The following is a 26,097-nucleotide window of genomic DNA, read 5'->3' as shown; positions in this document are numbered from 1 at the left end:
ATTCCAGTGTGCAGGTGAAGGAAGGCAATGCTGTCAGATGTCCCTGCTGTCTTCTCTCCCATCCCACACCTCAGATCTCTGGAAAGCTCCTCTGTTTTCACAGCTCCTCATTGAGGTTTAGGGATTAAATCCAACACCTTCACATTGAGACTCATCGTTGCTTTTGAGCATTTTTGCTGCCAGGCTGTTAAAGGACTCTCAGGAAAGTCTCTCACCTGTGTTTTGTTCCTCTGAAAAGTCACTCGTGCTGCTCCTTCACAGCCCTGCTAAGGCATGTTGGAATTCCTGCCTGGCACTGACAGGGAACGTGCACTCCATCAGCCAACAAGGACGCCTGTGTTCATACAGAATTCATGAGTGCATGTTAAACACTGCTATAAAAGGACATTTCTTGTCTGCAGCTAAATTGACAGCCCCTCTTTCAATATCAACTCCTTGTGCTTGGGAAATCAAGACACATGATTGCCTCTTTTTTTTTTTTTTTCAGCCTAGTGAAAAGGATTTCTTTTTAATGTCTGGGTGAGTGAAAATCTCTGCTATTTGCTGTGATGTTTCCTTTCAAGAGGCGCTGCTTTGTTTTGGTGGATAACTATTGCTTTTCCCTTTGCTTGTCTGCCTTAAAAATTTCTGTGGGTACACACAGCTGTGATGAAGCTCCTTTCCTTCTACTGTCACTCAGAGCTCCATTCAGCAAGAGCTTTGTTTAGAGCTGAAAAATCATCGCACTGAGAAGTTGCCTAAAGAAAAAAAACATGGGAAGGTGACATGTTGTAACAAGCAGGAGACTTTTTTTTTTTTTTTAATTTTTGTTTTGATCGTTATGAATTAAGCCGGGCTTTGTGTACCTGATTGTAACAGGCAGCAAAACAAGAGGATGAGTGAGCTGGACAAACTAAAGGAAAAAGGGGAGGTGGGAGGTGATATTTTTCGTTCCACTCATCCACTTTAGTTGTCCAGGCAGTGACTGAGGGGTTCTTTAATGCCTTTCACCAGCAGTTTTCTGTCTTTTCACCAAAATGTTTTTTTGTTCCACGTGGTGTCTCAGCAGAGGCATGTGCACTGGGAATGATCAGATATTTTCAGCTGGACAACCTGGACACTTCCAGGGATGAGGCAGCCACAGCTTCTCTGGGCAACCTGTGCCAGAGCTCTCCCCTCCCAGGGGAGAATTTCATCCTAAAATCTCATTGAAATCTCCCATCTCCATTTGAAAACGCTCCCCCCTGTCCTGTCACTTCACATCCTGCCTAAAATAAAATAAAATAAAATAAAATAAAATAAAATAAAATAAAATGAGAAGGGGATATCCAGCCCAAGGGACCCTCTGCGAGGCAGGGATTTGTTACATTTACATTTACACAACAGGGGGCTCTGCATTGCCAGAGGAGCAGAAGTTCAGATCAGTAGAAGCACCTATTTAGAAAGAATTTATTATATTTTAACCTGGTTTTTTTTTTCAGTGGTGACATGAAGAAGAGAACACCTGGACCTTCCCAACAACAAAGTGTCTCTAGAGGTGAGAATCAGACTCTTGTCTCTCAGTCCCACTCCTCTGGTTCCTGCTGCTGTTTAAAATGACACATCCTCACATTCCAGGCACTGGGACCTCAAGGCAAATATTGCTCAGAAATATTCCATGACAGGAGGAGCAACAGCCAAGCTCCAGGTGGGGTTTAAAAGGCTTTGAAGGGTTCCAGGCTCAGCTGTGTCCCCACCCTGAGCAGGAGAGGTCCCTGGGTGTGCTCCCAGCACTGCCCAGCTTGGCTCAAACCACTGGGAGGACGTAGAAATGATTCATGAAAATAAAATAAAACACTGAAATACCAACCTGAGATCGGGACAAATTCCTAAACTCCTCCATCCTCTCAGGACAATGCATGCAGAAATTGGGTATCCTGATCCAGGTTTCTTTTCCACCTGGCTGGCTGGAACACACAGCCCTGGCAGGGTTTGCATTTTCAAATGGCATCTCCTTAAAAGCAGATTTGAATTTTTTTCCAGTGGTGTGGTTGAATCTGGTGGAGATAATCCCTTTCCTGAAGGTGCTCCATGTGTAAAATTAAATCAGGAACCTGAGGGGATACAGTCAGGCTGGAGACCTGCCTCAAGAACCTTTGTCCACCTAAATTTTGTGTTGTTTTACAAGCTCAGGCCAAACCTCTTCTCCTCCAATATCCCAAAGAAGTCACAGAATAATGACCTGAGCAATTTTGCAAGGCTCGCCATATGTATTTCACCTGCGTGAGGAAGGATATTCCAGAAGGAAATTTTGAAAGGCTCCTCTAATTCCCAGGCAAATCAGAGAGTGAAACAGAAATATTTGTGTCCCTGAGTTTAAAGAAATGTGCTGTAATACCTACGTACCACAGGATGGAGTTACAGACCTAATTTTAGATTTGCCTGCCTTTTAGCCCAACTGTTAATGTTTGTTTTAAAACGGTTTGGCGGTGGTTTGTTTGTTTTTATTTTCAACTCAGTTTGCTTGCAACAGAGGCCTCCAAGCATACTGGAGTGGATTCTTCCTCTTTGCAGAGGGCAGGACAAGGTTGTAGCAGGCACAAATCCTGCTGAGGGAGCAGGTTGGACACGGAGCTGGTGCCATTGCTCTGAGGGCTTTAATCTTCTGTGGTTCAGTGCTCAACAGAAATCCCCCTTTTCCAGAAGTCACAGAATCATTCAGGTTGGAAAGGACCCCCAGGATCATCCAGCCCAACCTCCAGCCAAGCCCTGGGTGCCCGTAAATCACATCAGAAGGTGCCACATCTGCCTGAGTTCTGAACCCCCACCAGGGCTGGGGGCTCCACTCTTCCCTGGGGCTCTGTTCCAGTGTTTAACAACTCTCCCAGTGCTAAACTCTTCCATTCTCCCTGAAATCCAACCTCAGCCTCCCCTGGCACAAGCTAAGCCTTGTTTCTCTGCGGCCCTGGAAGAGGCTGCGCTCTAGAGGGAAATACCCCTAAAATCCTCTTCTGACCTGATGCACTGGAGCTGAGCATGCACCGGCTGCACTGCAAAACATGCAGGGATTGCAGCTGGGGTGGGCTGAGGCTTCCCCAGGGATTCATTTCCAGGCAGCCAAGCTCCCCCTCAGCAGGATTGGTATTCCTCAGCTTCCCTGGCTGTGGAAAGGTGAGAGGATTTAATTACAGACTGAAAACAATTATGAAACTGAATCCACTTGTGTTTGCAAAACACTTGGAAACCTCCAGATTGTGGAATTGGCAGAATTAATAATTACCATCTCCACCAGCCTGGCACTTCCCTACCTGTCAATCCACACACAGGAGGGCTTTTTCTTGGGGAATTTTTGGAGCAGAGGTGCTCCAGGAGAGGTGGGTGCCCCTTAGGGACAAGGCAAAGCTGCCTTGGTGTGGCAGGATGTGAACCCCCCACTCACTTCTCACCCCCCAGTCCCCTCACAAACATAATTAAAGTTTTACATTTGCCAAAAAAACCCCAAAAACAATCTTGTCTTCAGTTTAAAGTACTTAAAAATCTAAAATTATAATTCAGGCTTTAGCAAATGCACTTAATTAAAAGCTAATAAAAACCTTGTTTAGTGTTTTTATTATTTTTTTTCATCCCCAAAGATTAATTTCATAAAAATATGACTGTGTATAATCATGAGAGAGGGTTATTCCAAGGGAATTTGAGCTCTGCTTTTACCTCTTTTTATATATATATATATATAAATTTTTTTCCCATGCCTTGTATAAATCACAGAATCACAGAATCACCAGGTTGGAAGAGACCTTCAGGATCATCAAGTCCAACCCAGTCCTAACACCTCAACTAAACCATGGCCACATCCAATCTTTTTTCAAAAACATCCAGGGATGATGACTCCACCACCTCCCCAGACAGACCATTCCAATACTTTATCACCCTTTCTGTAAAGAACTTTTTCCTGACATCCAAACCCTATTTCCCTTGGTGCAGCTTCAGGCTGTGTCCTCTCATTGTGTATTAATAAAATATTAAGCCAAGCCTTGGATGCTACACCCTGTGCTAGAGAATTAACATGGCAACCTTGACTTTGTAAGCTCCTGGACACGAGTGTCCTCGTAAAATCACTGAGGGAATCTTTATTACTTGGAGCTGGTTTTCCTTGGTCTCCTGCCTTGTCAGTTCTCCTGGAGTGAGGAAGAGGCAGATGGGGTCAATACGTGGCTGGGGAATGGGGAGGGAGTTGGCTCTGGAACAGGGAAGGGGCTGGATCCTCACCCTCAGGATGTCACACAGGCCTTTGGCCAGGGATCTGTAGCCCCGGTTCCGTGCCTGAGGTGTTTTGGTTTTCTGAAGTTCTTTGCCCAGGGAATTTTCTGTAAACAGGAGAAATGTTTTTGGAACTGTAACTTTGTTATTCATTCCTTTTCCCCAGGAGGGACTTCTTCTTGCTGTCCCTCTGCTCTGACCAATGTGAGTGAAGAGGTTTGTCTTTGTGTCACCGATCCAATTGGTCTGTGTGAAATAGTATGAAAGGGAGACACATCCCAGAAATAAAGGAGTCATTTTCAGCCTTCTGAAGTCAGAGTCTGTGTCGCTGTGGTGTAAAACAGCGTCAAGGATCCAGAACGAGGAGCTCCTAAAGGAGAGAAACACAGAGCTTGAACCACTGCAATACCAGACACTGTATGGCCTCTGCCTCATCCTCGTATCCCGACTGTTCTTCCCAACTGACACTTGCTGTCAGCCCCAAATGAGAGCAAAACCTCTCCATAAATAACATCATTACATGGATATTACTAGAATATGATAGTTTTTCTAAGCCACACATACCCAGAGATATCCCAAACTTTGACAGTGATGTGTTGGATATTTCCAGCCCCAAGGAGGGGTCAATTTTCAAGTATTCCTGACTCTGGTCAGGATTTGTCTAACTCCATGTAAAAAGCCTTTTCCCCTGCCTTTAGCAGGATATCTGTAAGAAAAATCTCTTTCTTCCACAGGTACTTTTAGATCATCATCTGCTAATAACGGGCTTTATCCCCTTCCTGCAGCAGGTGACTGTAAAGCTGTCACCAATCATTTGAGTTTACAGCAATAGCAATTATACCAGGGGATTTTATTATATTTTGAATGCTGTGTTAGTAGCGTAGAATAAATTAACCTTAGCCAGAATTATGCTGGCTCTATATTCCATTAATATTTGGGATCAGACAGTATTTACAACAGAATTGCATCTGCAGAGGTTGTTCTGGGTATGACAGAAGTGATGTCTGTCCTGGCCCTGGACACTTGCAGGGATGCAGAAACCACAGGTTCATTTCAGGACCTTCAACCCCAGCAAAGAATTCTCAGTTTTACACGGGTTTCTCTCTGTCACGTGAGTCAGAAATATCCATGGGTAATTCTTTATATGAAGTGTTTAAAACACATGCTGGGTTTTGGGAAATGTTGAGAATTTGCATGATTCTGTGGTAGTTTTGGCATCTGGTGTGTTCCTGCCGGCCTGAGAAGAATTCCAAAGGCAAAAAAGATGAGAAATGGCAACATTTAGTTTTTGCTGATCAGTGTTAAATCAGAATCAAGATAATCAAAGGATATAATTGGGAGTAGAATGTGCTTAGGTTTAAGCAGGTTTCAAAGAAACTTGAACCCAGGCTTGCCTTGAATTTTAAGTTGAAAGCTGTTGGTGAAAGGGGACATTTCCCAGGCAGGAATTGAAAATGTCTTTGAAGCATGGACAAGTAGCAACACCAACTAAAATAAATTAATGTAGTGATATTTCCAGGAACCCTTTTATAATTTTATAATATAGAATGTGTATAGAGAGTAAATGTATAACTGGGGATATGACAGAGTAATGTGGTTGTGGACTGCTTGGCCTGGAGCAGAACTGGAGTACAAAATGCAGAGAAATAGGAGGATTCAGTGTTAATGTGATGATATTTTCATTTCTCTGGAGAAGCTGTGCCATGGCTCTCAGTGTGTGTTAACCCAGAGGAAGTGACACATTTGTACTGCTGGATTTGCTTAAAATCAGACTGGACAGCAACTTTGGGTTCAGGGTCCCGAGTCACATTCCTGTGACAGGCAAGGGAAGCTGAATGTGTGACTCAGTTCTGCCCAGATGATTGAAGGGAGGAAATTCCCACCTGGGGGTTTAGAGGAAAACTCTCCTGGCTGCGTTCTCAAGGAAGGAGTATCTGGAGAGGTTTGTGCACAGCTGGGTGTCACACAGGGTGACACGAGTCCTCTCCTTGTTCCCTGGTGTCCTGGTTTGGAAAGAGAGGTGTCTGCTAAGGAAGGCAGGAGCCTTCCTTGGAATGGAGAATGTAAACCCCCTCCCTCCAAATTATTATAATTTTGAAATTAGGGGCTTTCAAGCAATAGGGAATATGGGAAGAACAGTTCTTTACTCGGAATATTAAAAATAAAAATGCAGTAGGACAAAAAAAGCAAACAAACAAAAAGAAAAAACTGACCGGGTCAGAACACGCCCTGACACGCTGTTGGTCAGGGAGTTGGTATCAGTCGAATCCAGTCTTCCTGCAGTGACAGATGTGGTTCTGTTGGAGCAGAGATGATCCTGTAGGAGGGTGGAGTTCCCTCTGAAGGTCCAGTGGTGCTGAGATGGGTCCGGTCTCCCTCTGGGAATCCAGTGCACACAGGCTGTGCTGGTGTTCTGAATGCCAGGTGTGATCCAGGTGGGAATGCTGGGCTCCTCCCCCTGGGTGGAGCCTCTCCCCATGGGATGATGGGATTGTGTCAGCCCTGCAGTGAGCCTGGATGGCCCATGGACAGCAGATATTCCCTGGAGGGAGGATGGGTCCTGGAAGGGATAAAGAACACGGCCCCAGCTGGTTTGAACTGCCTCCCATTAACAGAAGATCCTCCCAGAGTTATGAGGGATGGGTCATGGAAGAGATAAAGAAAACACCTCCCCACTGGCTTTTAACAGATGGTATCAGAATACACACTTTTGGTTACATCTTTCCATGAGGAGAGCTGGAGACTTCCCTTTCCCCCAGAGGAATCCTCAGCTTGGATCTGTTTTTCTGTCTCAGTGGCTCGTGTTGTCCTGCCGTGGAGCAGAAGCGCAGGGACAGTGCGGAATCCAGGGGTGTTTATGAGCCGTGCAGTAAACATTAAACCCCACTCCATCTCTCGCCCTTGCCAGCTCCAATCTCGTGCAGGGCTGTGTGCAGGAGCACCGAGGCAGCAAAGCAGAGCGGGATGTCATCCCTGAGGAATGTCTGAGCCTCCTCGGCCGAGCAGGTGGTGAACTTGTGCTTGGCTGGGTTTGACAGCAGTCGTGCTCCATCCCCCGGTGAAAATTAAATAAAAACCTGTGTTTGGAGTCCAGCTCTCCACTAGAGAAATCTGGAAGATTTCTTGAATCTTGGAAGAATCTTGGAAGAAATCCCAAGCCTCTGGAGGTGCCCTGGCTGGGTTTGGGTGCGGCAGGGCTCAGAGGAGGTGCAGAGACAGGGCAAGGGACAAGGGGCAAGGCCAGGATTTAAAACAGGAAATTCCACCGCAATAAAAGGAAGAATTTCTTCATGTTGAGGGTGGCAGAGCACTGGAAGAACTGCCCAGGGAAGATGTGGAATCTGTCTCTCTCTGCTTGAGAGTCATCCCAACCCTACCTGGGTGTGTCCCTGTGTCACCTGCTCCAGGTGACCCTGCCTGGGCAGGGGGTTGGACTGGGTGATCCCTCCCACCCCCTTCTGGAATTCTGTAAGGATCTGGCCCTTTGCAGCAGCTGGAGAGTCAAACCCCAACCTCTTCTGTGTATTTGTCACTGACAATCCAACCTAGCACCAAAAACAAGGGAATCTGGATAGATGGGACCCCCAAACCAGGCTGGGTTTATTACCAGCGGGCAGTTTCTGGGTGTAATTTCAATTATGATCCCCTGTAAGGAGTTCAATACACTCTGCAATGTTCCCATAAAGCTGCCTGTGGGGTGACAGCAATATATGGTGTGATGTTACAGGCCTTTCATAACATTCCAGAGTAATTGGGACATAAAATTGGACTGAAACTTTAAACCGCATTTCAGCTCTGTTCTCTCTCCACACACACTGCTCTTCAGCAGGCCAGGGCAGTAATTTAATATTGACTTCTGGCTGCAAGATTACCATATAATCTAAATGCAAATAACAATTAAAGCACAGCGTGGTGATTAAAGTGTCTCTTGGAATATTGGAAATACGGGTAATAAATGGGGCAAGGATGTGAGGCAGAGCTGGATCTGTTCTGAGGGGCTGTGCTGAGTAAAACGGGTTGGGCTGGAGAAGTTTTGTGCACAGTCTGTGCTTCTTTCCTGCTTAGCCCTCAAACACAGTCTCGTTTGATATATTTTTATTGCAGGCTCTGTCATATGGAAAGCAGACCTTTGAAGCCCAAATCTGAACTCTTTTTATTTCCTTCTCCCATTTCTATAAGCAACAGTTTGTCTCGGGAGAGGTTAAATTGGTTTCCCTCATCAACTGAGAGGAATATTTCCTTTGGGAAGTTAGTTCTTGTTAACAAAGTACACACTTCAGGGTTTTGCAGGAGGCAGAAGAGCCATGAAAGGCAGCTAAAACAAGAAAGGAAGGAAATGAAATGCAGAAACCCTTTAAAAAAAACCTACAGTCATGTGTGAAAACCTGTGAGATCCATTGAACTCGGGGAAACGCCGAGATAAATGTGCGGCACAAAAAGGTCTCTGAGCTCAGCTGTTGGTTCTTCCAAAGCTCTGTTTGTGTTTCCCTCTGCTTGTAGCTCAAATCCTGAATTTCATGGATTTTTAATGGATTTATTCACAGTAGTTTTACGGAGAGGAAATGTGAGTGTTGGAGCAACAAGAGTTGTGCTGCTGGATCCTGGGATCCAGGAGCTGGAGGGTGACATGGATGATTCAGTGGTCCAGGATCTCTCCTGGACCCTCAGTTAATCCATTTGGTTTTGCAATAATACATCGAGGGGAAAAGCTCCTTCTGTGAGTTTTGAATTCCTGCAGCTGGGTCCAGCCTGGAGCCAAACTTTGGAAAACCCTTTGGAGGTGTTCGCTGATGACCCTTGGCAGGTTCAAAAGCCTCTGGACTTCTCTCCCTCATCCAGCTCGCTTCCACTGCTGAATTAATGCCGAGAACTGAATTTTTATTATTTTCCAATGATTTAAAAACAAACAAAAAAGAGCAAAAAAGAGCAAAAAAAACCAAAAATGCAAAAAAGCAAAAAAACTCCTGAGATTGTTAATTTCTTCCTGGTCTCTAAATCTCCCCATCCGCTCGCCCAGATGCAGAGCGGGGCAGCAGTGCATGGAACAATTCTCATAAAGCACACGGTGACTGTTCAGGGACCCTTCCCCAGCCACTGGCTCCTGGTGGGGCTTTTCTTTCCAGCCTGGTTTAATTTTCTGCTTGTGGGACTCACCAGGCAGACTGACTTATTTCGCCCTTTACCCAATTTTTTCTTTCCCTCCATGTGTCTTAGAGGAAGGAAGGGGACGAAACAAGGCTATAAAAATAAATCAATTACCAGCTCTTCCAAGAAGCTGTTGCAGCTTGACTCATCTCTGTTCCCTTTTATGCTGGGAGAAAGGCAAAGAGAAATAGTTGACATTGTTTTAGTTTGTATCTTTTGCTTCCTCTGCTGTTCAAATACTTTGGAACTGTCCGGATTTGTTTAGGTAGGGATGCTGCTTTGGCTTTCAGCTCTTTCCCCCTTGCATTTATCTCTTTTTTTTTTTAACCGATCTCATACTTCAGGATTTCTAGGTTTAGCACAAGAAACCAAACCATCTCCATCTCAAGAGGATTTCCCAATGGATTCTTTTGGAGGGATCAGTTAAATCTGGGTGGGAAAAGCAGCTGCTCCTCTCTGGGCTCTGTTCCTCCGCTCTGTGTCGCCCCTGGTCACCCAGCTGAGCCACAGGTGGCAGATCCTCCCTGGACGTGGGAGGAGTTACCAGAATTATTCCCCAAATCAGCACTTTGAGGTTGAGTGTGTCAGTGTGATGGGGATTGCAGGGCAGATGTAAAAACAGTTTGAAAAAGATTAAATCCTTATTTAGGCTTCTGTGCAGTTCTTTGGTGACAGAGCCTGAGAGGTCTCTGCTCAAATCTGCTCAACTCCAACCCAAGTGTCTGAATCATCACAGAGTTCTGGAGTGGTTTGGGTTGGAAGGGACCTTAAATCCCACCCAGGGCCACTTCTGCCATGGGCAGGGACACCTCCCACTGTCCCCAGGGTGCTCCAGCCTGGCCTTGGGCACTTCCAGGGATCCAGGGGCAGCCACAGCTCCTTTGGGAATTCCATCCCAGCCCCTCCTCATCCTCACAGGGAGGAATTTCTTCCCCATATCCCACCTCACCCTAGTCTCTGTCAGTTTGGAGCCATTCCCTGTGTCCTGTCACTCCATCCCTTGGAAATTATCTCTCTCCATCCTTCCTGTCAGTTCCTTCAGGCCCTGCAAGGCCACAATGAGGTCACTCCAAAAGATTCTCCTCTCCAGGCTGGACAATCCCAGCTCTCTCAACCTTTCCTCTATCCCTCCACTCATCCTGGAGCCTCCTCTGGACTCTCCCCAACACCTCCAGGTGCTCCCTGTGCTGGGACCCCAGGGCTGGGGCAGCTCTGAAGGTGGGGTCTCACCTGAATGGGACAAAAATCCCCTTTTTTCTCCTTTTCCCTTCCCTTGTGGGGCTGAGGCTTCGGGCAGAGCAGCAGCAGCAGGAGCAGCAGAAAAGCTCCTGTGTCCTGAGGGAGCCAGGGGCAGCCCATGGATCATTCTGAGCCGTGGCTCTGGCTGCAGCTGATGGAACAGGGACAAAAATCCTGAAGTGGCTCAGAAAGGAAAGGCCCCGAGCTCTCTGTGTGAGACGGTGCTCAAAGGGAAGAAAGGGGGGAAAAATTAACTCCACATTCTTGTAACCACTTGAACAAGAGGCAAATAAAACGGAGCGAGGCTTTTGTGTGTGTGTGTGTTGGGGTGTTTGTGAGCTGGGATTTGCAGAGCAGATCCATTATCCTTGATGAAAACGTTTTGACTGCTTTTTGTCAGAGCCCTTCTGTGCTCTAAGTACTTCTCTTCATCATAATGGGCTTCCCTGATAGATATCCCTGCCATTGCCACCAATCCAGCTCCAAGCTTTATTCCTTTAGAATTTAAGAATGTGGGTTTTATGATAATGCTTTTCCCGTGGCTGGTGAGCAGTGCCCAGGGGTTTGAAGCATTTATTATTGCTAATAATCCATGTTTAATAGATCCGCTTTCTTCTGGAAGATGGCAAAGAACTTGATCAATTTTGCAGAGGGGAATTATTTCACCTGGTAATGAAAGGCCCTAATCTCCTGGGCCAGAAAAGCAGTGAGATTGGGACAGAGCAGCTCAGCAGAAGAAATGCCGGGTGGTTTGTGCAGCTGTAATGTGAATATCCTTTGCTATTTTGGGCACCTCCTTTCCTTCCAAGCAAGCAACAAGAAAAAAAAATTAAAAAAAAAAAAGAAGTGTGATGCAGATGGAAATGCAGGACCTGGGGAGAGGAGGAAAGGTCATTTTCCTGACACAACTGGACACGTGCAAGGAGGAGCTCTGGTTTGAAGCTGTCAGGGTAAGAGATCAGACAGGACATCTTGGCCCCATGGCAGAGAATCAGTCAGGACTCGAGCTGGGTTTGATTTCTCCCTGAGCTGCTGACAGTGCCCAGCCCAGGGGTAGGACAGGGAGCTCGTGGAGAGCCTCAGGACACGCAGAATTTGATGGGACACTCAGTGCCTGTCTCTGTGCTCCTCTGGGAACACAGCAGGCACGAGGCAGCCACGGAGAATTACAATATTTGAGTCTCCTGGCAAGGGGGGTTTGGAAGGCAGAAACTTGGCTGGTTTGTTCTCCTGTGATTTACAAGATCGTTCAGCTGAAGGAAAGGGGAATTGCAGGGAAAACAGAAATCCTCTGCCATGAACCTGCCCTGTAACTGCAGGATCCTCTTCGGGTGTTCCTGTAAAAGAGGGAGTGGTGGCCTGGGCTCAGCTGCCATGGAAAATGGAGAAGCTGGGAGTCCTTGGAAAACCCCAAAGCAATGGCAACATCACCTGGTTCCACATTTTAACCTGCACATTTCTTGTGTGAGTCTGTTCAAACCGACCTGGGAAGAGCAGGCTCACAGATGACCCAGATCGTTTCTGAGGTCTGAGGGAAAGAAGATGTTGGGAGTCCTTGGAAAACCTCAAAGCAATGGGAATATCACCTGGTTCCACACTTTAACCTGCACATTTCTTGTGTGGATGTGTTCAAAGCGACCTGGGAAGAGCAGGGTCATGGATGACCTGGATCATTTCTGAGCTCTGAGGGAAAATGAGGGATTGTTTTCCCTCAGCCCTGCCAGAAGGGGTCTGTGGTCCCTAAAGAAGAGCTGGCAGCTGTGCAAACCCACAGTCACCCTTTCCCTTGCTCGTGTAAACACTTAGAATCCCTAATTTCTCTTTTAAAGACATTTCCAGTCCAGTAGGTTTTTATCTCTGCCTCTGCAGCTCCGTTTGTTCCCCTTGTGGAGTTTGTACCCATCTGACCTTGTGAGTGGTGAATTCTTCCAGAAAAGGGTCACAGACTCGGGGAATTTTGTTTTGGTGGTTGCCAGAGATGCTGCAGGAAAGGAACTGGCGGCCTGTGTCAATCTTCACCTTATCAGCAAAATTACCTCAGAATGAAGAAATGTTAAGGATGAGAAATGTTCACCTGATCTCGCAAATGCCATTGCTGTTTAACTGTTGCTTGAGCTAATTAAAATAGAAATTCTGCCCAATTTAAGGTTAACAGCCCTGAATTTCTTTAAGTCAACTGGGAACCAATTTGGGCTCACCTGACAATTGGATCCATTTATCTCATTATGCCTATTACTTTGCCTTGCATTATGTTCCTTTTCAAGGGCTGAACCTGACCGGCTTGACATTACTTTCCATTCCAAAACATGTTTTTTAGTATTTTATTTTCTAATTACTATTTCATCTGCCGTCTTCCCCAACCCCGTGCCATGATGATATCCATAGGAGGAGCTGCAGGGTGAATTTTTCAGGTACTTAAGTTCAGAAAACTCCCGAGTTTAGAGCACCAGCAGCCATAGCTGTTCTTCAATGATTGGTTTTAATTGATTTTTAAGAGCATCCCCACCTCCTCCTCTGCCTTTAGGACTCTCAACTCAGGAAAGGCTGCTTGGGAGTGGATTTATTTGTGCTGTGAGACACCACGGGGGGATGGCAGAACCAGGAAAGGTGGCCCTGACCCCCGCTGAGAACACTTTATTTCAGGCTCCAACAATTCAATACCCAAAGCTAAACAATATTCTAAACCACTCCAAAAAGCAGCAGAGACTTTGTGCTAAAAATACCAAAGGCTTTCCATCGAGCTGCTCCAGCTGAGGAGCGTTGCTTGCTCGCAGATAATTAGCAGAGTCCTCAGAGCTTTCTCCATGGCTTTGTGCACGTCCTGGCAGCCCAAAAAACACAGAAGGAATTCAGCAAGGCTGCTCAGAACATCATCTAAATACCGGATTAATGACTCATCTCCCAGGCCGAGGGGAGAGGCAGAAAAGGCTGGAATAAAGAAAGCAAGAAACTCTCATTCAGTGATAGCCATCATCTGTCTTCTCCCCAGGAGTTCCTTGGCATCGCCAGGCAGAGGTCGAATCTTTCTGGTTGGAGCCAGTGGTGGTTTTGAGGTTGAAATTGGGTAGAAACTCTAATTTAGTGTAGCAGGTTTGGTTTGCTAATTTGAGATTTTTGGGTTTTTTTTGTCAGTGTAGTAAATAATGTGGTGGGTTGAGTGTTGGCTAAATGCTAGGGCACTCATTATAATAATATAATAATTTTTAAAACATTTAATTATTTAATTATTTGAAATATTTAATTATTTAATTATTTTATTTTATCTTTTGTTGTGAGATAAGAATTAATAGAAGAGCAATGTAGGTTTAAACTTTAAAGGGTACAAAGTACTCCAGCCAAGTACTTTACACTATTTACAGTTATACAACACCATTCTTAAAACTAGCAAGAAGGAAAACTTAAAAAAAAAATCTTTTTGAGGTTTTGTTTCGCTGTTCAGAATGCTGTTGGGTGGAAGGAGACGTTTTCAGGTCCCTTCCAACCCAAACCGTTGTGGGATTTTCTGATTTTCTGCCCCATTTCCACCACGAGATTGGAGCTGGAGATTGGGCTCCAGACAAGAGCGTGGCTCTGTCAGATCAGAATCGCTGTGAACCCTGAGCAAGGCTTTGATCATCAAAGGGAGGCACAAATTAATCACCTGCAGCTTTGATTTCTCTCATCCACTGCTCCTTTTTTTTTATTTTATTTTTATTCTTTAAATAAAAGCAGTCAAGGGGAAGGCACCTGCAAACACCTGTGGATGTGCAGAGGTAACAGAGTTGTTTCCTTGCCCAGGTTTGGCCCCTCAGCTGCTTGTAAAGGGTTTTGGGTTTGTGGTTTTTTCTTTTTTTCTCTCTGTTAGATGTGCTTTTATGGCACTCCCTCCGTATTTAATATGATTCCGGTCTCTGGTATTGGCATCTGCATATGAAATGCAGAATCTCCCAGGCTGCTGTGACCTCGGGATGTGCCGTGTGATTGCAGATGATGTGAGATTTGTCTCCTGAATAAACTTTTATGACATTCTGTGAGGTGGATTTAAAAGCAGCCGTGTTGTACACGGGGTTTTTTAGAACTCCCTGGAACATTCCTGGGAGGGAAAGGCAAAATATCCCACAAGGGACACACTGAGCTCATTTTTATTTTTTTTTTTTTCTCTCTGTTTAATTTGTAACAATCAAAATAATTTCTAGCACTGTCAGGGTAATAATAATTCTAATCTCACTTTGATTGTGTTTCTAGTTAGTATTTTAATATTGCAGAGATCAAAGGTGCCTCCATGCAGGTTTACTTGAGATTATGGTAAGGTTTTTGTGCTCAAAAAAACCTCCATAGAATGCAGATGCTGCGGACTTAGTTCTTGAAATGATTAACAACAAAACAGTTAAATGATATAAAAATAAAACTGATGCTCCTTAACTGAAATAATTTTAATTAATGTCATTTTAAAGCATGATGAGAAAGAAAATCACCTTGTTAGGCTTTGCTGGCTGACACTGAGTCCTCCCTTGGTGCAAGGTCTGGGGAGGATTTTGTGCTAAATCACATTTGGGACTTGCTGGGTGTTTTTGTGTTGTTCTCCTGCACAAGGTTAAAGATTCCCAGCAATAATTATATTTCTATTCGTGCAAGGTTTCAGTAGTCTCAGAAAAAAAACCCCCATATTTTAACGCCTTTGCTTTCTGACAGAATTTCAACATTCTTTAAAATACAGAAAACCTCAATATTCCCTGTGTTTTTAACAAGATAATTTTGATCTCCCAGAGTCTAATCTGAATTTCTGCCCACGCTCAGCGTTGTCCAAGGGCAGTAAAGGTGGTACAAACCTCAGCCCTTTGCTCAGCTGGATCACTCTGTTATTGACATTGGTCCTTTTGGGGCCAATTCACAGCATTAGACACAATCCAAATCAGAACTTCTGTCCCAGAGAAAATTCCTGTTCTTGGCAGTAGAACCCTCAGTTTATTCCAGTTTTCCTGGATTCCAGAGCCCCTGTGCTGGGAATTCTGAGGGGACTGTGTTGGCTTTTGCTGGCTGACCACGGAGAGCTGTTGATTTTTTAAATTTTTTACTGGCAGAAAGTTCCACAGGAAGTTTCCATTTTCCCACAGACCATTTTCAGACACAAAAAAACCCTTCCATTTGTGATATCATCCTTTAAACAGCCCAATAACGACAAGGAAATCACTCAGCAATGCCCAACATGATCCTTCATGATTCCTCCTTGGGCACCCGAAAACTGTCTGCTCTTATTCTAATTACATTTTACTCTTTCTGCCTCAAAAATTATGGGATATGGAGTAGTGTGAGTAGATTTTTCCCACATAATTCTGTAACCTGTGTGTGGAGTAATGCAGATTTCTAGTGACTCGTCTTCTTCCCTGTGTTTTCTCTCCGGATCCCTGGCAGTGGCTGCCGTGTAGTGAGCAGAGAAGAGCTCCCAAACCAGCCCAGTTGGTGTCAAAATTATTTCATCATTAATGATTTTTACTGCACTGAACCTCGCTGCCCTTTGTCTTGTTGCTTAAATAAAATCATAATATTCACTTGCATAAGACCTCGGTGGCTTGGAAGCTGAAGTCGTGATGTATGGAATTCAAAAGCAGGATCAAACTGGCTGTTCAAGTGCAGAAAAAGTGGATTTTTTTTTTCCTTCCTACAGAGACAGGAATGACTGCAGAGGGTAGATTTCATTTAAAAGGGAGGCTGGGGAAAAGCCTTTCTCGCCAGAGTCTGCATTTCTGGCAAACATGTCATTCCTCTGCTTATTTATCATCTCCCCTTCATAAATGTCAAGTGTAACAACAAAAGGCTTTAATAAACTTGTCAGAATTGTTTCATGCCAGATTGTGTGAAAAGGTTATGGATAATAATAAAAACAAGACCTGAAACAAGCCTGAATTCTGCTCCAGGAGGAGCCTTGGTCTCTGTGCCTCTCCTGAGAACTTTGTGCTTCACTGCTGCAGTTAGAAAAAGGAATTCTTTTGTACCGTGCGTTAAACCCTACATCAGAACCACATACGTGCACATGCTACTGAGTAGAAAAAGGAGTATTTTAAGCCAAGCATTTCAGGCCTGATGACTCAATTTGAGGAGCTGGTGACAAGCTCCCTTTCTGAGATATGTCAGATAACAAGAAATAACCTGGCACCTTCCTGTTCACTGAAATTCATTTTTTTTTTTTTTTTTTTTTTTTTTGCTTGAAGCCAGCAAGGATCAGAATAGGTTTTTTTTTGGACCCAGTTCAGCAAAGCACTTGCCTCAGCGCTCAACTTCAACTGGTTATGTGCAATTTGTTGCTATTTATTAAAAGCACAGAGTACATCTTATCACTGAGTGAGCTGCTGTCCTCCCACGCTGCATTTAATTCTCCCCTCTCCATCCGCTTGCATAATCATTCCATTACAATGGCTTGGGGAAAGGAGTAATTGGCTTCAGATGCTCCTGGTTGACCAGTTTCTGCCTGAGCACTCAGCTGGGGACCCTGTGTTCTCCACAGAGCCTTTGGAGCTGCCTGGATTGCTGATGGTTCCCCCAGCGCTCGTCCCGAAGATTTCCTCCTGGCCACGCTCTTTATTTTTGCTTGACCTTGCACAGGCGTGTTCCGAAGGAAATGTTGTTGTGAGGATGTTCTGGAGTGAATCACTGTGGTAATGTGCACGCAGTGCCCGGCTTGGAGCAGCCATTAGCTGGTGTAATTACTGCTCCTGTCCTGTTTTTACTGCCCGGTAATGATTTGTGCCATGCACAAAGCCCCGCTGCTGCTCTGGGTTTGTGCCTCTGCAGAGGCTGGAGGGGAAGAGGCTCCTGTTCCCTAAACAGAGGGAGAATCAGGAGGTCAGAGGGGTGAATGTGAGCACTGCAGGGTCTGGGAGGAAGAAGCTCCTGTTCCCTAAACTGAAGGAGAATCAGGAGGTCAGAGGGGTGAATGTGAGCTCTGCAGGGTCTGGGAGGAAGAAGCTCCTGTTCCCTAAACAGAGGGAGAATCAGGATGTCAGAGGGGTGAATGTGAGCACTGCAGGGTCTGGGAGGAAGAAGCTCCTGTTCCCTAAACTGAAGGAGAATCAGGAGGTCAGAGGGGTGAATGTGAGCACTGCTGTGCCGAGGTTTCCCCAGCTGGGCAGTGGCAGAGCTGGGAACGGCCAGTTTATGATTTAGGGAGTAAAATGTCACAGAATCTCAGAGTCACTGAGGTTGGAAAAGCCATCCCAGACCATGGAATCCAGGCTGTGCCTGATCCCCACCCTGTCCCCAGAGCAGAGCACTCAGCGCCACCTCCAGGAATTCCTTGGACACCTCCAGGGATGGGGATCCAAACCTCCCTGGGAAGCTCCAAGGCCTGATCCCCCTTTCCATGGGGAAACGTTTTTAGCCCTGAGCCATTCATCACCTGCCTTAGGAGCCCGTGTGTGATGCAGGGCCCAGAACTGTGATATTTCTGAAAAGCCTGAAATATCTGAGCCCCCTTCCCTGAGCTCTCCATCCACATCCTCTCACACCCTGCTCAGGAACGAGATGTGTGGTTGTGTTGGATGTCGGGATATTGAGAGAGACGGGACCACTGGGAGAAGTCTTAAAACATGATTTATTAATATTATTTTCTACAGTCTCATGGAGGAGTGAGAACGTCCTCACCACATAGGCCAGGAGTTTGGCGTCAGTGGTCACAAGACCACAGGTTATAAAATCCTTTTGTCACCCTGATTTTTCACCCTTCTGATGTTTTACATGTTTGGACTGGAGCTTTCTCAGGAATTGTAACAAAACCAAAGACTGATATTTTGTAAATACAGTCCTTTCCAGGGGGAAGGACAAAATGATGGACTTCCAAGTTGACTACTTCTTGGGGTCAGAGAGGTGTTACTCTCATCCCCCAATCCCTGGTCAAAGTCCAAACCCTATTTAAACCCTGAACCCAAAAATATAGTTCCTCCTTTTTCTCGCTCTCAACCTGATGAGTGACTGTCCTTCTTTCGTGTCCTCTAGCAACACCTTTTAAAGGTTATTTAGCCAATAATCTACTGCTACAAAGCATGTTCCTACTTTCACACCAATCCCTAATTAATTTATATTATACGTCCTGCCATAATGAGGAGCTTTTAACCAATCACATAATCACACACAAACTTACTTGCTACACCTTAAAACTTTTTTACTATTTCTGTAACTACTTCTATAGCCACACTTTTAAACCTTAAAACTTTCCACTACAGAGCTAAATATGTTTCTATCTAAACTACAAACCCACATTCTTGCTTATGGTCTCTAAATTTGGAATTCTTTTCCAAGGTCTCAGGTCTAACCCTGTATTCATTTCTGTGTTTGGGCCTGCATGCACAAGGTTTTGGGAATTTTCTGTGCCTGGAAGGGATTTGAGCTGTGTGACAGCTGTAATTAGTACTGATTCCCCTTATTTGTGCTTATTTGTGATTTCTGATATCTGATTCCCTCTGGTGAGGTCAGAGCAGTAGATCCTCTGCGGTCTGACCTTCACCTTGAGCCTCTGAAATTAAACGTGATTACTCAGGAGTTCCTTGCCTGAGTTTGGACACCAGGGTGAAGGTAACAAGCTGAGAGTAAGAAGAAAAAAAAATATTATATCCAAAATATGACCAACAGGTTAAACCGTGAGGTGTAAAACTTGAGTAGAAGGCTGGAATCTGGCTCTGGAACAGATGCAGCCCAACAGCAAAATAAGAGGCTTTAATAATGACATGAGTTTGAAATGAAAAGGATTAGTTGGTTTGCAATAAAAGCTAAGGGAAAGAAGGAGCATGAACAAAACAAAATAATTTTGGGAATGGGGGAAAAAAAAAACCTAAAGGCTGTTTGAAGAAGGGAGATTGATGTTCAGCAAGGGCTGTGAAAATCACAGTGAAACCTCAAATACTGCGAACAATAATGAGGGAGAGAGAACTGATTCTGTGCTGTTTGCTTGTGTTGCCTTTCAGTTTCTAAAAGTTCTGGATGAAAGGCATGGAAAAGGACAAGTGTGAAAATCAAAACTAATAAGGGAAATTAGTGGGAATTAACAAGGAACGTTTCAGAAATTCTTGTGCTGCCCTTGTTTATTGATGAGCGTTTAGGAGTTCCCATGACAGCTCAAGCATTTGGATCTTGACAAACTGTAAATATTTTACTTCCTGGATGGACAATGTTGGAGGAGTTTTCCTGGGGGGTTTGTCCTTCTGCTGAGGCTGTTCCTTAGGGAATCCTGGAATGGTTGGGGTGGGAAGGGACCTGAAATCCCACCCAGTGCCACCCCTGCCATGGGCAGGGACACCTCCCACTGTCCCAGGGGGCTCCAACCTGGCCTTGGACACTTCCAGGGACCCAGGGGCAGTGACAGCTCCTCTGGAAATTCCATCCCAGCCCCTCCTCATCCTCACAGGGAAGAATTTCTTACTAAATGGCATAGACCTATATTATTATTATTATTATTATTATTATTATTATTATTATTATTATTATTAATCACTATCACTCATCAGTTGATGAGGGACTCATCCAGGTTTAAATCTCAGCTCTCTCCTGGACCCTGGCTCAGTTCTGGTCCCTGTTTATCCACCAGAGCCACAGCGGAGGCAAAACTCGGATTCTGAACTTCCTCCTCGTGTGAGGAGAGATGGTTGCAGAGTTTCTCTGTGATTTATGCTCAGGCATTTTTCATCAGGAAACTCTGGAGAATTGTTTTAGCGCTATCACACCTCTCTGATTCATTTTTCTCTGGGAAGTCATTTCTGGGAGGCCAAACTGTGGAGAGATACCGGGAGGAGGGGGTGTTTGTGATGGGAGGAACGGGAACATTTCCTGCTGCAGATAATGCTGCAGCTGTAATTCTTGGTGATAGACCAATTCCAAATCCTGGTATCTCCTCTTTCAACAGGGGATGAGGGTTCCACTTCTGTAAAACACAACATATCTTGATTGGGTGTAATTTAAGGGTTTTCACCTCTTCTGAGGCTTGAGAGAAGCGAGATTTTCAGTTTTCCAGGCGGGTTTGCATCTGCTCTGTGCTACATCAGAACATAACAGACCAGATGCATCCGTGTGCCAAAAAATTAGTTGGTGGTTTAGATACAAGACAGGAATTGTATTGTTGAAATTTATTTTCTGGGCTGGAAAGAAAGGTCCAGGGAAGGTTTTGCTGGAGAGGGATGGCGCCAAAACTGCCACATTTGGATTTTTTTGGATTGAATTCCTCCTGGTGGGGAGAGAACTCAGGAAAGAAATGGATTTCTCTAATGTAATTACTTGTGTTCGACCCCAGAGTTACGGAGCTCTCTGACTCCATCCTTGTTTAATTCAGCTGTAGGAAAAAGGAGAGCACACATCTGAGGTCCATTTTATCCAAGCCATTATTCTGATGGAGAATCTTGAAGACATTTTTTGTGATGCTGAAAAGGAATAAAGGACCTCAGCAGAAATGAATGGTAAAGCTTTGGTGGTAAGTTTTGTGGACTTCCTTTTATTAGTAATAAAACTTATACACAAGCAGTGATTGAGTTGGAAACTGGAAGCAGAGATTTGAAACGCAATTATCTTACTACTCGTTGTAAACACTTGGGGTGCAACAACCCTGTGTGGGCCTTTTTACGAGCTGAAATGAATCCTTTAATTTGTTTAATTATTATAAGCCATTTGAAGCATTGGTTGCTTGTACACAGTAAAAGCTAACGATTCTCAAATATTAAAACCTGGCCTATAAAGAGATTTTTCGTGCTGTGGTTTAAATTCCAGACCATGCCCTGGCCATTATTGACCTGGAGAGTGACACTGTCATTAGTGACTTAATTGGCACAGCTCAGGCAGTTTGTCCTGGTGCCAGCTCCTTTGAAGATGTGGGGGCTCAGTGCTCTCCCTCAACAGAAAACCCACTGAACATCCAGCAAAATCTGGTTTTGTCATTAACAGAAATGGCAAAGTTAAAACACGCTGTTAAACACCCAATAAATCTTTAGTGTCTTTCTTTTGACCTGATCAAAGGCTCTGTAGCGATACAACTGCAGCTGATAATTTAAGAAAATGTCTCTTATTTTCTGCAGCCAGTCCTGGGGACAATGGCTCTGTGCTCCAGATCAATAGGTATTTTCTTCCAGGGCTGATTTAGCTTTGACTGAAAAGGAAAGCAATTAAGTCAGGCGTGGAGGGTTTGGAAGTGTGCAGATGTATTCATGGGGATGGCAGCTTAATGACCTACTTTTGATGATAGTATTGAAATGATAACGTGTTTCAAGTAAATATCAAATGCCAGCCAAACAGTTACCATAGTAATGATAAAGGAAATGTAATTGCAGTCAATCAAATGAATATTCAGTTGATGCAGTTAATTTGCACGAAGGTGCATTCACTTCAAACCCATGTTTTAGGATGTCCAATCAGGGATTTTCCTGCAGTTTGGCAAACCGTTTCTCGTTCTTCAAAACTTTTTGTTGGGAAAATTCCATTGTGGAGCACCGGGCAATTGCACTGGTGCTTCAAGACAGTGCTCAGTATTTATTTATTTCCCAAATCTTTCTGAAGATGGATGTTCCAGCCAGTGGGAAAAGCCTGGCCTCATTTTCTTTGGAGGAAAGCAAGTTGAGCATCTCCTGTTTCCTGTCACGTGCACATAAAAGGTTTCATTTATTCCAATTGACTCGTTCAAGATTTCTCTGGAAATCTCCTGTATAATCATGGTCAGGATTCTATTCTTAAGCTTTCATATTCATATTTTCACGGAAATGTGTGTCTGGGCTTAAATATCCTCCATTTAGGATGGAGACAGTGCAGGATCACTGGGAGGGGTCCTTGAAGACACAAGAAGGGACAGAGAGGTGCTGGTAAAAATATCACTGTGTGTTACCATGGTCCTTAAAAACAGAGGATTTTCTCAATGATTTCTACTAACGATAAATATTATTTCCGTTCCAAAAGGAATGCCACTGCAGCTGTCTTCAGAATGTCCTTGAGTATGTTTTTAGTGTGACTTTAATCAAATGTCATTTTAACTCCGGTCCTATGCTGCAAATCTCTGGTGAAATTCTATTAATTTTCAATTAAACTTCAAGTAAACCAATTAGCATTCTCATTTCTATAGAGCAACAAAGGCAGAATCTGTAATGAGTCTTTCCAGTTGCTCACAGAGGAATAAATGGTCTGGATGGATTTCTCCAGTGTGTATCTCTGGGAAACTTTGTCAAGTATATTACCTTTATCATCTCCTCCTCTGCTTCAAGCTCTTAATTGGCTTTCTTGTGGTGTACAAAACCATCTCCAGCCCCTTCTCTCCCTAAGCTGCATTCCAGAATTCTTTGCCTTCACTGGAAATCTTTAACCTTGCACCAAAGTGTGTTTCCATCAAAGTCAGAGCTGAGGCCGGCACTGCAGAACCCTCCTTGTCCTGAACAACTCCAGGACATCAGTTTGATGGGGGGCAGGAGAAGGAATTTCCCCTTTTCATTCTAAATGCGTGAATGGAAGTGTTTGAGTTATCCCAGCTGGGAGCAGCCTCCAACTCAGCTCGTTTGTGCCTCTCACCAGCATTTCAACCTTCCACTTTCTCCTCTTGCTGCCTGCTCCTTGCAGATGGAGGTGATCCCTGCCCTGAGGAGCTTCATTATCAAAATGTATTCCCTGAGCAGGAATTCCAGAGTTCCTCCAGTGGATCAGAACTTCCATCATCCCTCTCTGCAGTGCTCAGCCTCTGCCTTCACGTGGGGTTTAATCCCATTGCTGGTGACCTGCACTGTTTCCCTGCCTGGTGCCCCCTCCAGAGCCTCTGTGACCACGTGTGGAGCTGTCCCTGAGTGGAGCAGGAAGGTCTTTGTCACGATAGGACAGGAATAAAGGTGCTTGACTGCAGCCAGGAGGCAGTAGGAATCAGAAGGTTTATTTGCAATTCATTCAGCCCTTTTATAACACGCCGGGCTAAAGGCACGTTATTGGTCCACAGGACTGACACCTCTCCCCTTGGCTCAGGAACAGAAATAGCAAACAGCTCCTGTTGTCGTGGGAAAGGAATATTGTTCACACAAGGTTGTTTTGGGAAAAAGAAAACTGTTGAAAAGTTGGAAGTGCTCAGCAATTCTCAGGCTCAGAAAATATCAAGCCCAGAGTGTCACCAGAGGACACAAAAAGAACCACACTCACCTGTCAGGATGTGAGATGAGAAAAGAAGGAATTTTATTTTGTTTTGGGGTTTAAATAGGGTTTGAGCTTTGACCAGCGAATAGGAGATGAGGTTAACACCTTTCTGACCCCACTGGTCAAACTGGAAGGCCATCAATTTCTTCTTCCCCCTGGAAGGAATGTATTGTTTACCAAACACCAGTCTTTGTTTATTTTACAATGCATGAAAAAGCTCCAGTAGAAACGCAAACTACCAGAAGGCTGAAAAATCACAGTGACATCCACAGGTCTTGGTGGTGTTTGGTTGGGCTGGTTCCGTGCCAGGCTCTCTGTGTGAAATGGAGCCACTGCAGCTGCTGCTCAAAGCGGGGCTGGAGCCAGGCTGGAGTCACACTCGTCTCTTCCCATATCCTTTAAACTTGAAAGCCTGGCACAGACTCAGCCTGGCTGAGTTTCACTCTGAAATCACAAAGCACTCGAGTCAGGAAGCTCAGCCAGGTCTGTGAGGTGTCCTTGGGAGGGGGCTGTGCTCCCTGAGGGACACCCGGAGCACCTCAGGTGGTTCCAGCTGTGAAATTCTAATGACAGCCGTGGGGAAACCCACAGAGCCACTTTCCACCTCCAAAAATGGAACTATTTCTGCTGAGGGCAGAGGAGATTTAGCTCAGAATCACTGAAGGTGGAAAAGAGCTGCAGGACCATCGAGTCCAACCTGTGCCCCATCCCCACCTTGTCCCCAGCCCAGAGCTCTGAGTGTCACCTTGGACACCTCCAGGGGTGGGGACTCCAAACCTCCCTGGGCAGGCCCTTCCCCTGAACACCTTTCCCATGGAGAAATTCCTGCTGATGTCCAACTTGAACCTCCTCTGGCACAACCTGAGGCCATCCCCTCTTGTTTTCCACTTTCTACCTGGGAGCAGAGCCTGACTCCCACCTTCCTACAGCCTCCTTCAGGGAGGTCAACCAATTCTCCCCTGAGCTTCCCCAACCAGATACAATCCAGTGGCAGAGCAGGGATAAACCAGGCAGCCCTGAGAGGGCAAATCCCTGCTGTCTGAGGGCATTTCTGTCTTTATTTCTATATACCACAGGCCATCATTATGGGCTGATGCTAACTGGCACCAAATTTAGTGAAATTCCCTGAATTGAGACTTAGATCTAAAAATTAGGGAGGAAAAAATAAAAAAAAAAAAAAGAAAAAGAAAGAAAAGAAAATGAGATTTCACTGTTTGCAGGTGCAAAGAAGTTTATAAGGCTCCTAAACAAGTCTCAGTGGGATGTGCAGGTTCTTACAGCACTCGGCTCTTTAAAGTTCTATTTCTCTTTTCCCTCAGGAACTTAAACCCTCCTGAACAGGGAGCTGCTGGTGCAGCAGGTGGAGTCCTGGCTGTGTTTTGCTGAGCTGGAAGCAGAGGACATTACTGCCGTGGCACTTGGCCCCTTCCTGCTCCAGCCCTCACAAACAGCACTGGAGTTAAGTGGCCGTAACTTGTAGGAACAGGAGAAATCATGTTAAATTAAATAGAGCAAAAAATGGGGGTGTTTGGGCAACAGGAGCCTTTTACAACGTTGTTTGTCTGTTTCAGGAGGGAGCAGCAGGGAGGAGGAAATCCAGAGCTCCTGCTGCTCTTCCTGACAAAACAGGGAAAGGTAACACACAGGGAGGAGGTGAGCCAGCAGGATCTGGGGGGAACACAGCCCTTGGCTGCCCAGGAAGCTGAAAAAGCAAACAAAGAGCAATGAAAACACCTGATTGAGTGTTCCTGATACCCAAAGCAAAAGGATGCACCAGAACCTCAATCTAATGTGTGCCCTGCTCATGGAGATGGGGCTGATGAGGAGTCAAGAGGACCTGGTCTCAACCCCTCTGCTCCGAGAGAAAACCCTCCTGTGCCCTGGGCCAGGCTCCCCATTGCTGCAGCAGCCCCTTGTCAGAGGGTAGAAATGAACCAAGGCGCAGACTTCTTGTTCATCCCAGCATGAGAAGGGTCCTGGTTTATTCCTCTTCACAGCTCAGCCATCCTGGCTCCAACCATTCCCTGACCCTGCCTGCAGCAGCTCCTGCTGTGGGTTTCCCTTGGAGCCTCTGACTGTGGGTTATTGTCTGTGAGCTCTGACTGCAGGGATTGGTGTGAGACTGTGACTGCAGGGATTGGTGTGAGACTGTGACTGCAGGGATTGGTGTGCACACACTGTGACTGCAGGGATTGGTGTGAGACTGTGACTGCAGGGATTGGTGTGAGACTGTGACTGCAGGGATTGGTGTGCACACACTGTGACTGCAGGGATGGGTGTGCACACACTGTGACTGCAGGGATTGGTGTGCACAGACTGTGACTGCAGGGATTGGTGTGCACACACTGTGACTGCAGGGATTGGTGTGCACACACTGTGACTGCAGGGATT

Source organism: Chamaea fasciata, unplaced genomic scaffold (genome assembly GCF_029207755.1).
Source record: "Chamaea fasciata isolate MVZ Bird 193981 ecotype frontalis unplaced genomic scaffold, bChaFas1.0.hap1 SCAF_30, whole genome shotgun sequence".
Taxonomy (NCBI): Eukaryota; Metazoa; Chordata; class Aves; order Passeriformes; family Sylviidae; genus Chamaea; species Chamaea fasciata.
Note: the sequence above shows the minus strand (reverse complement) of the source record.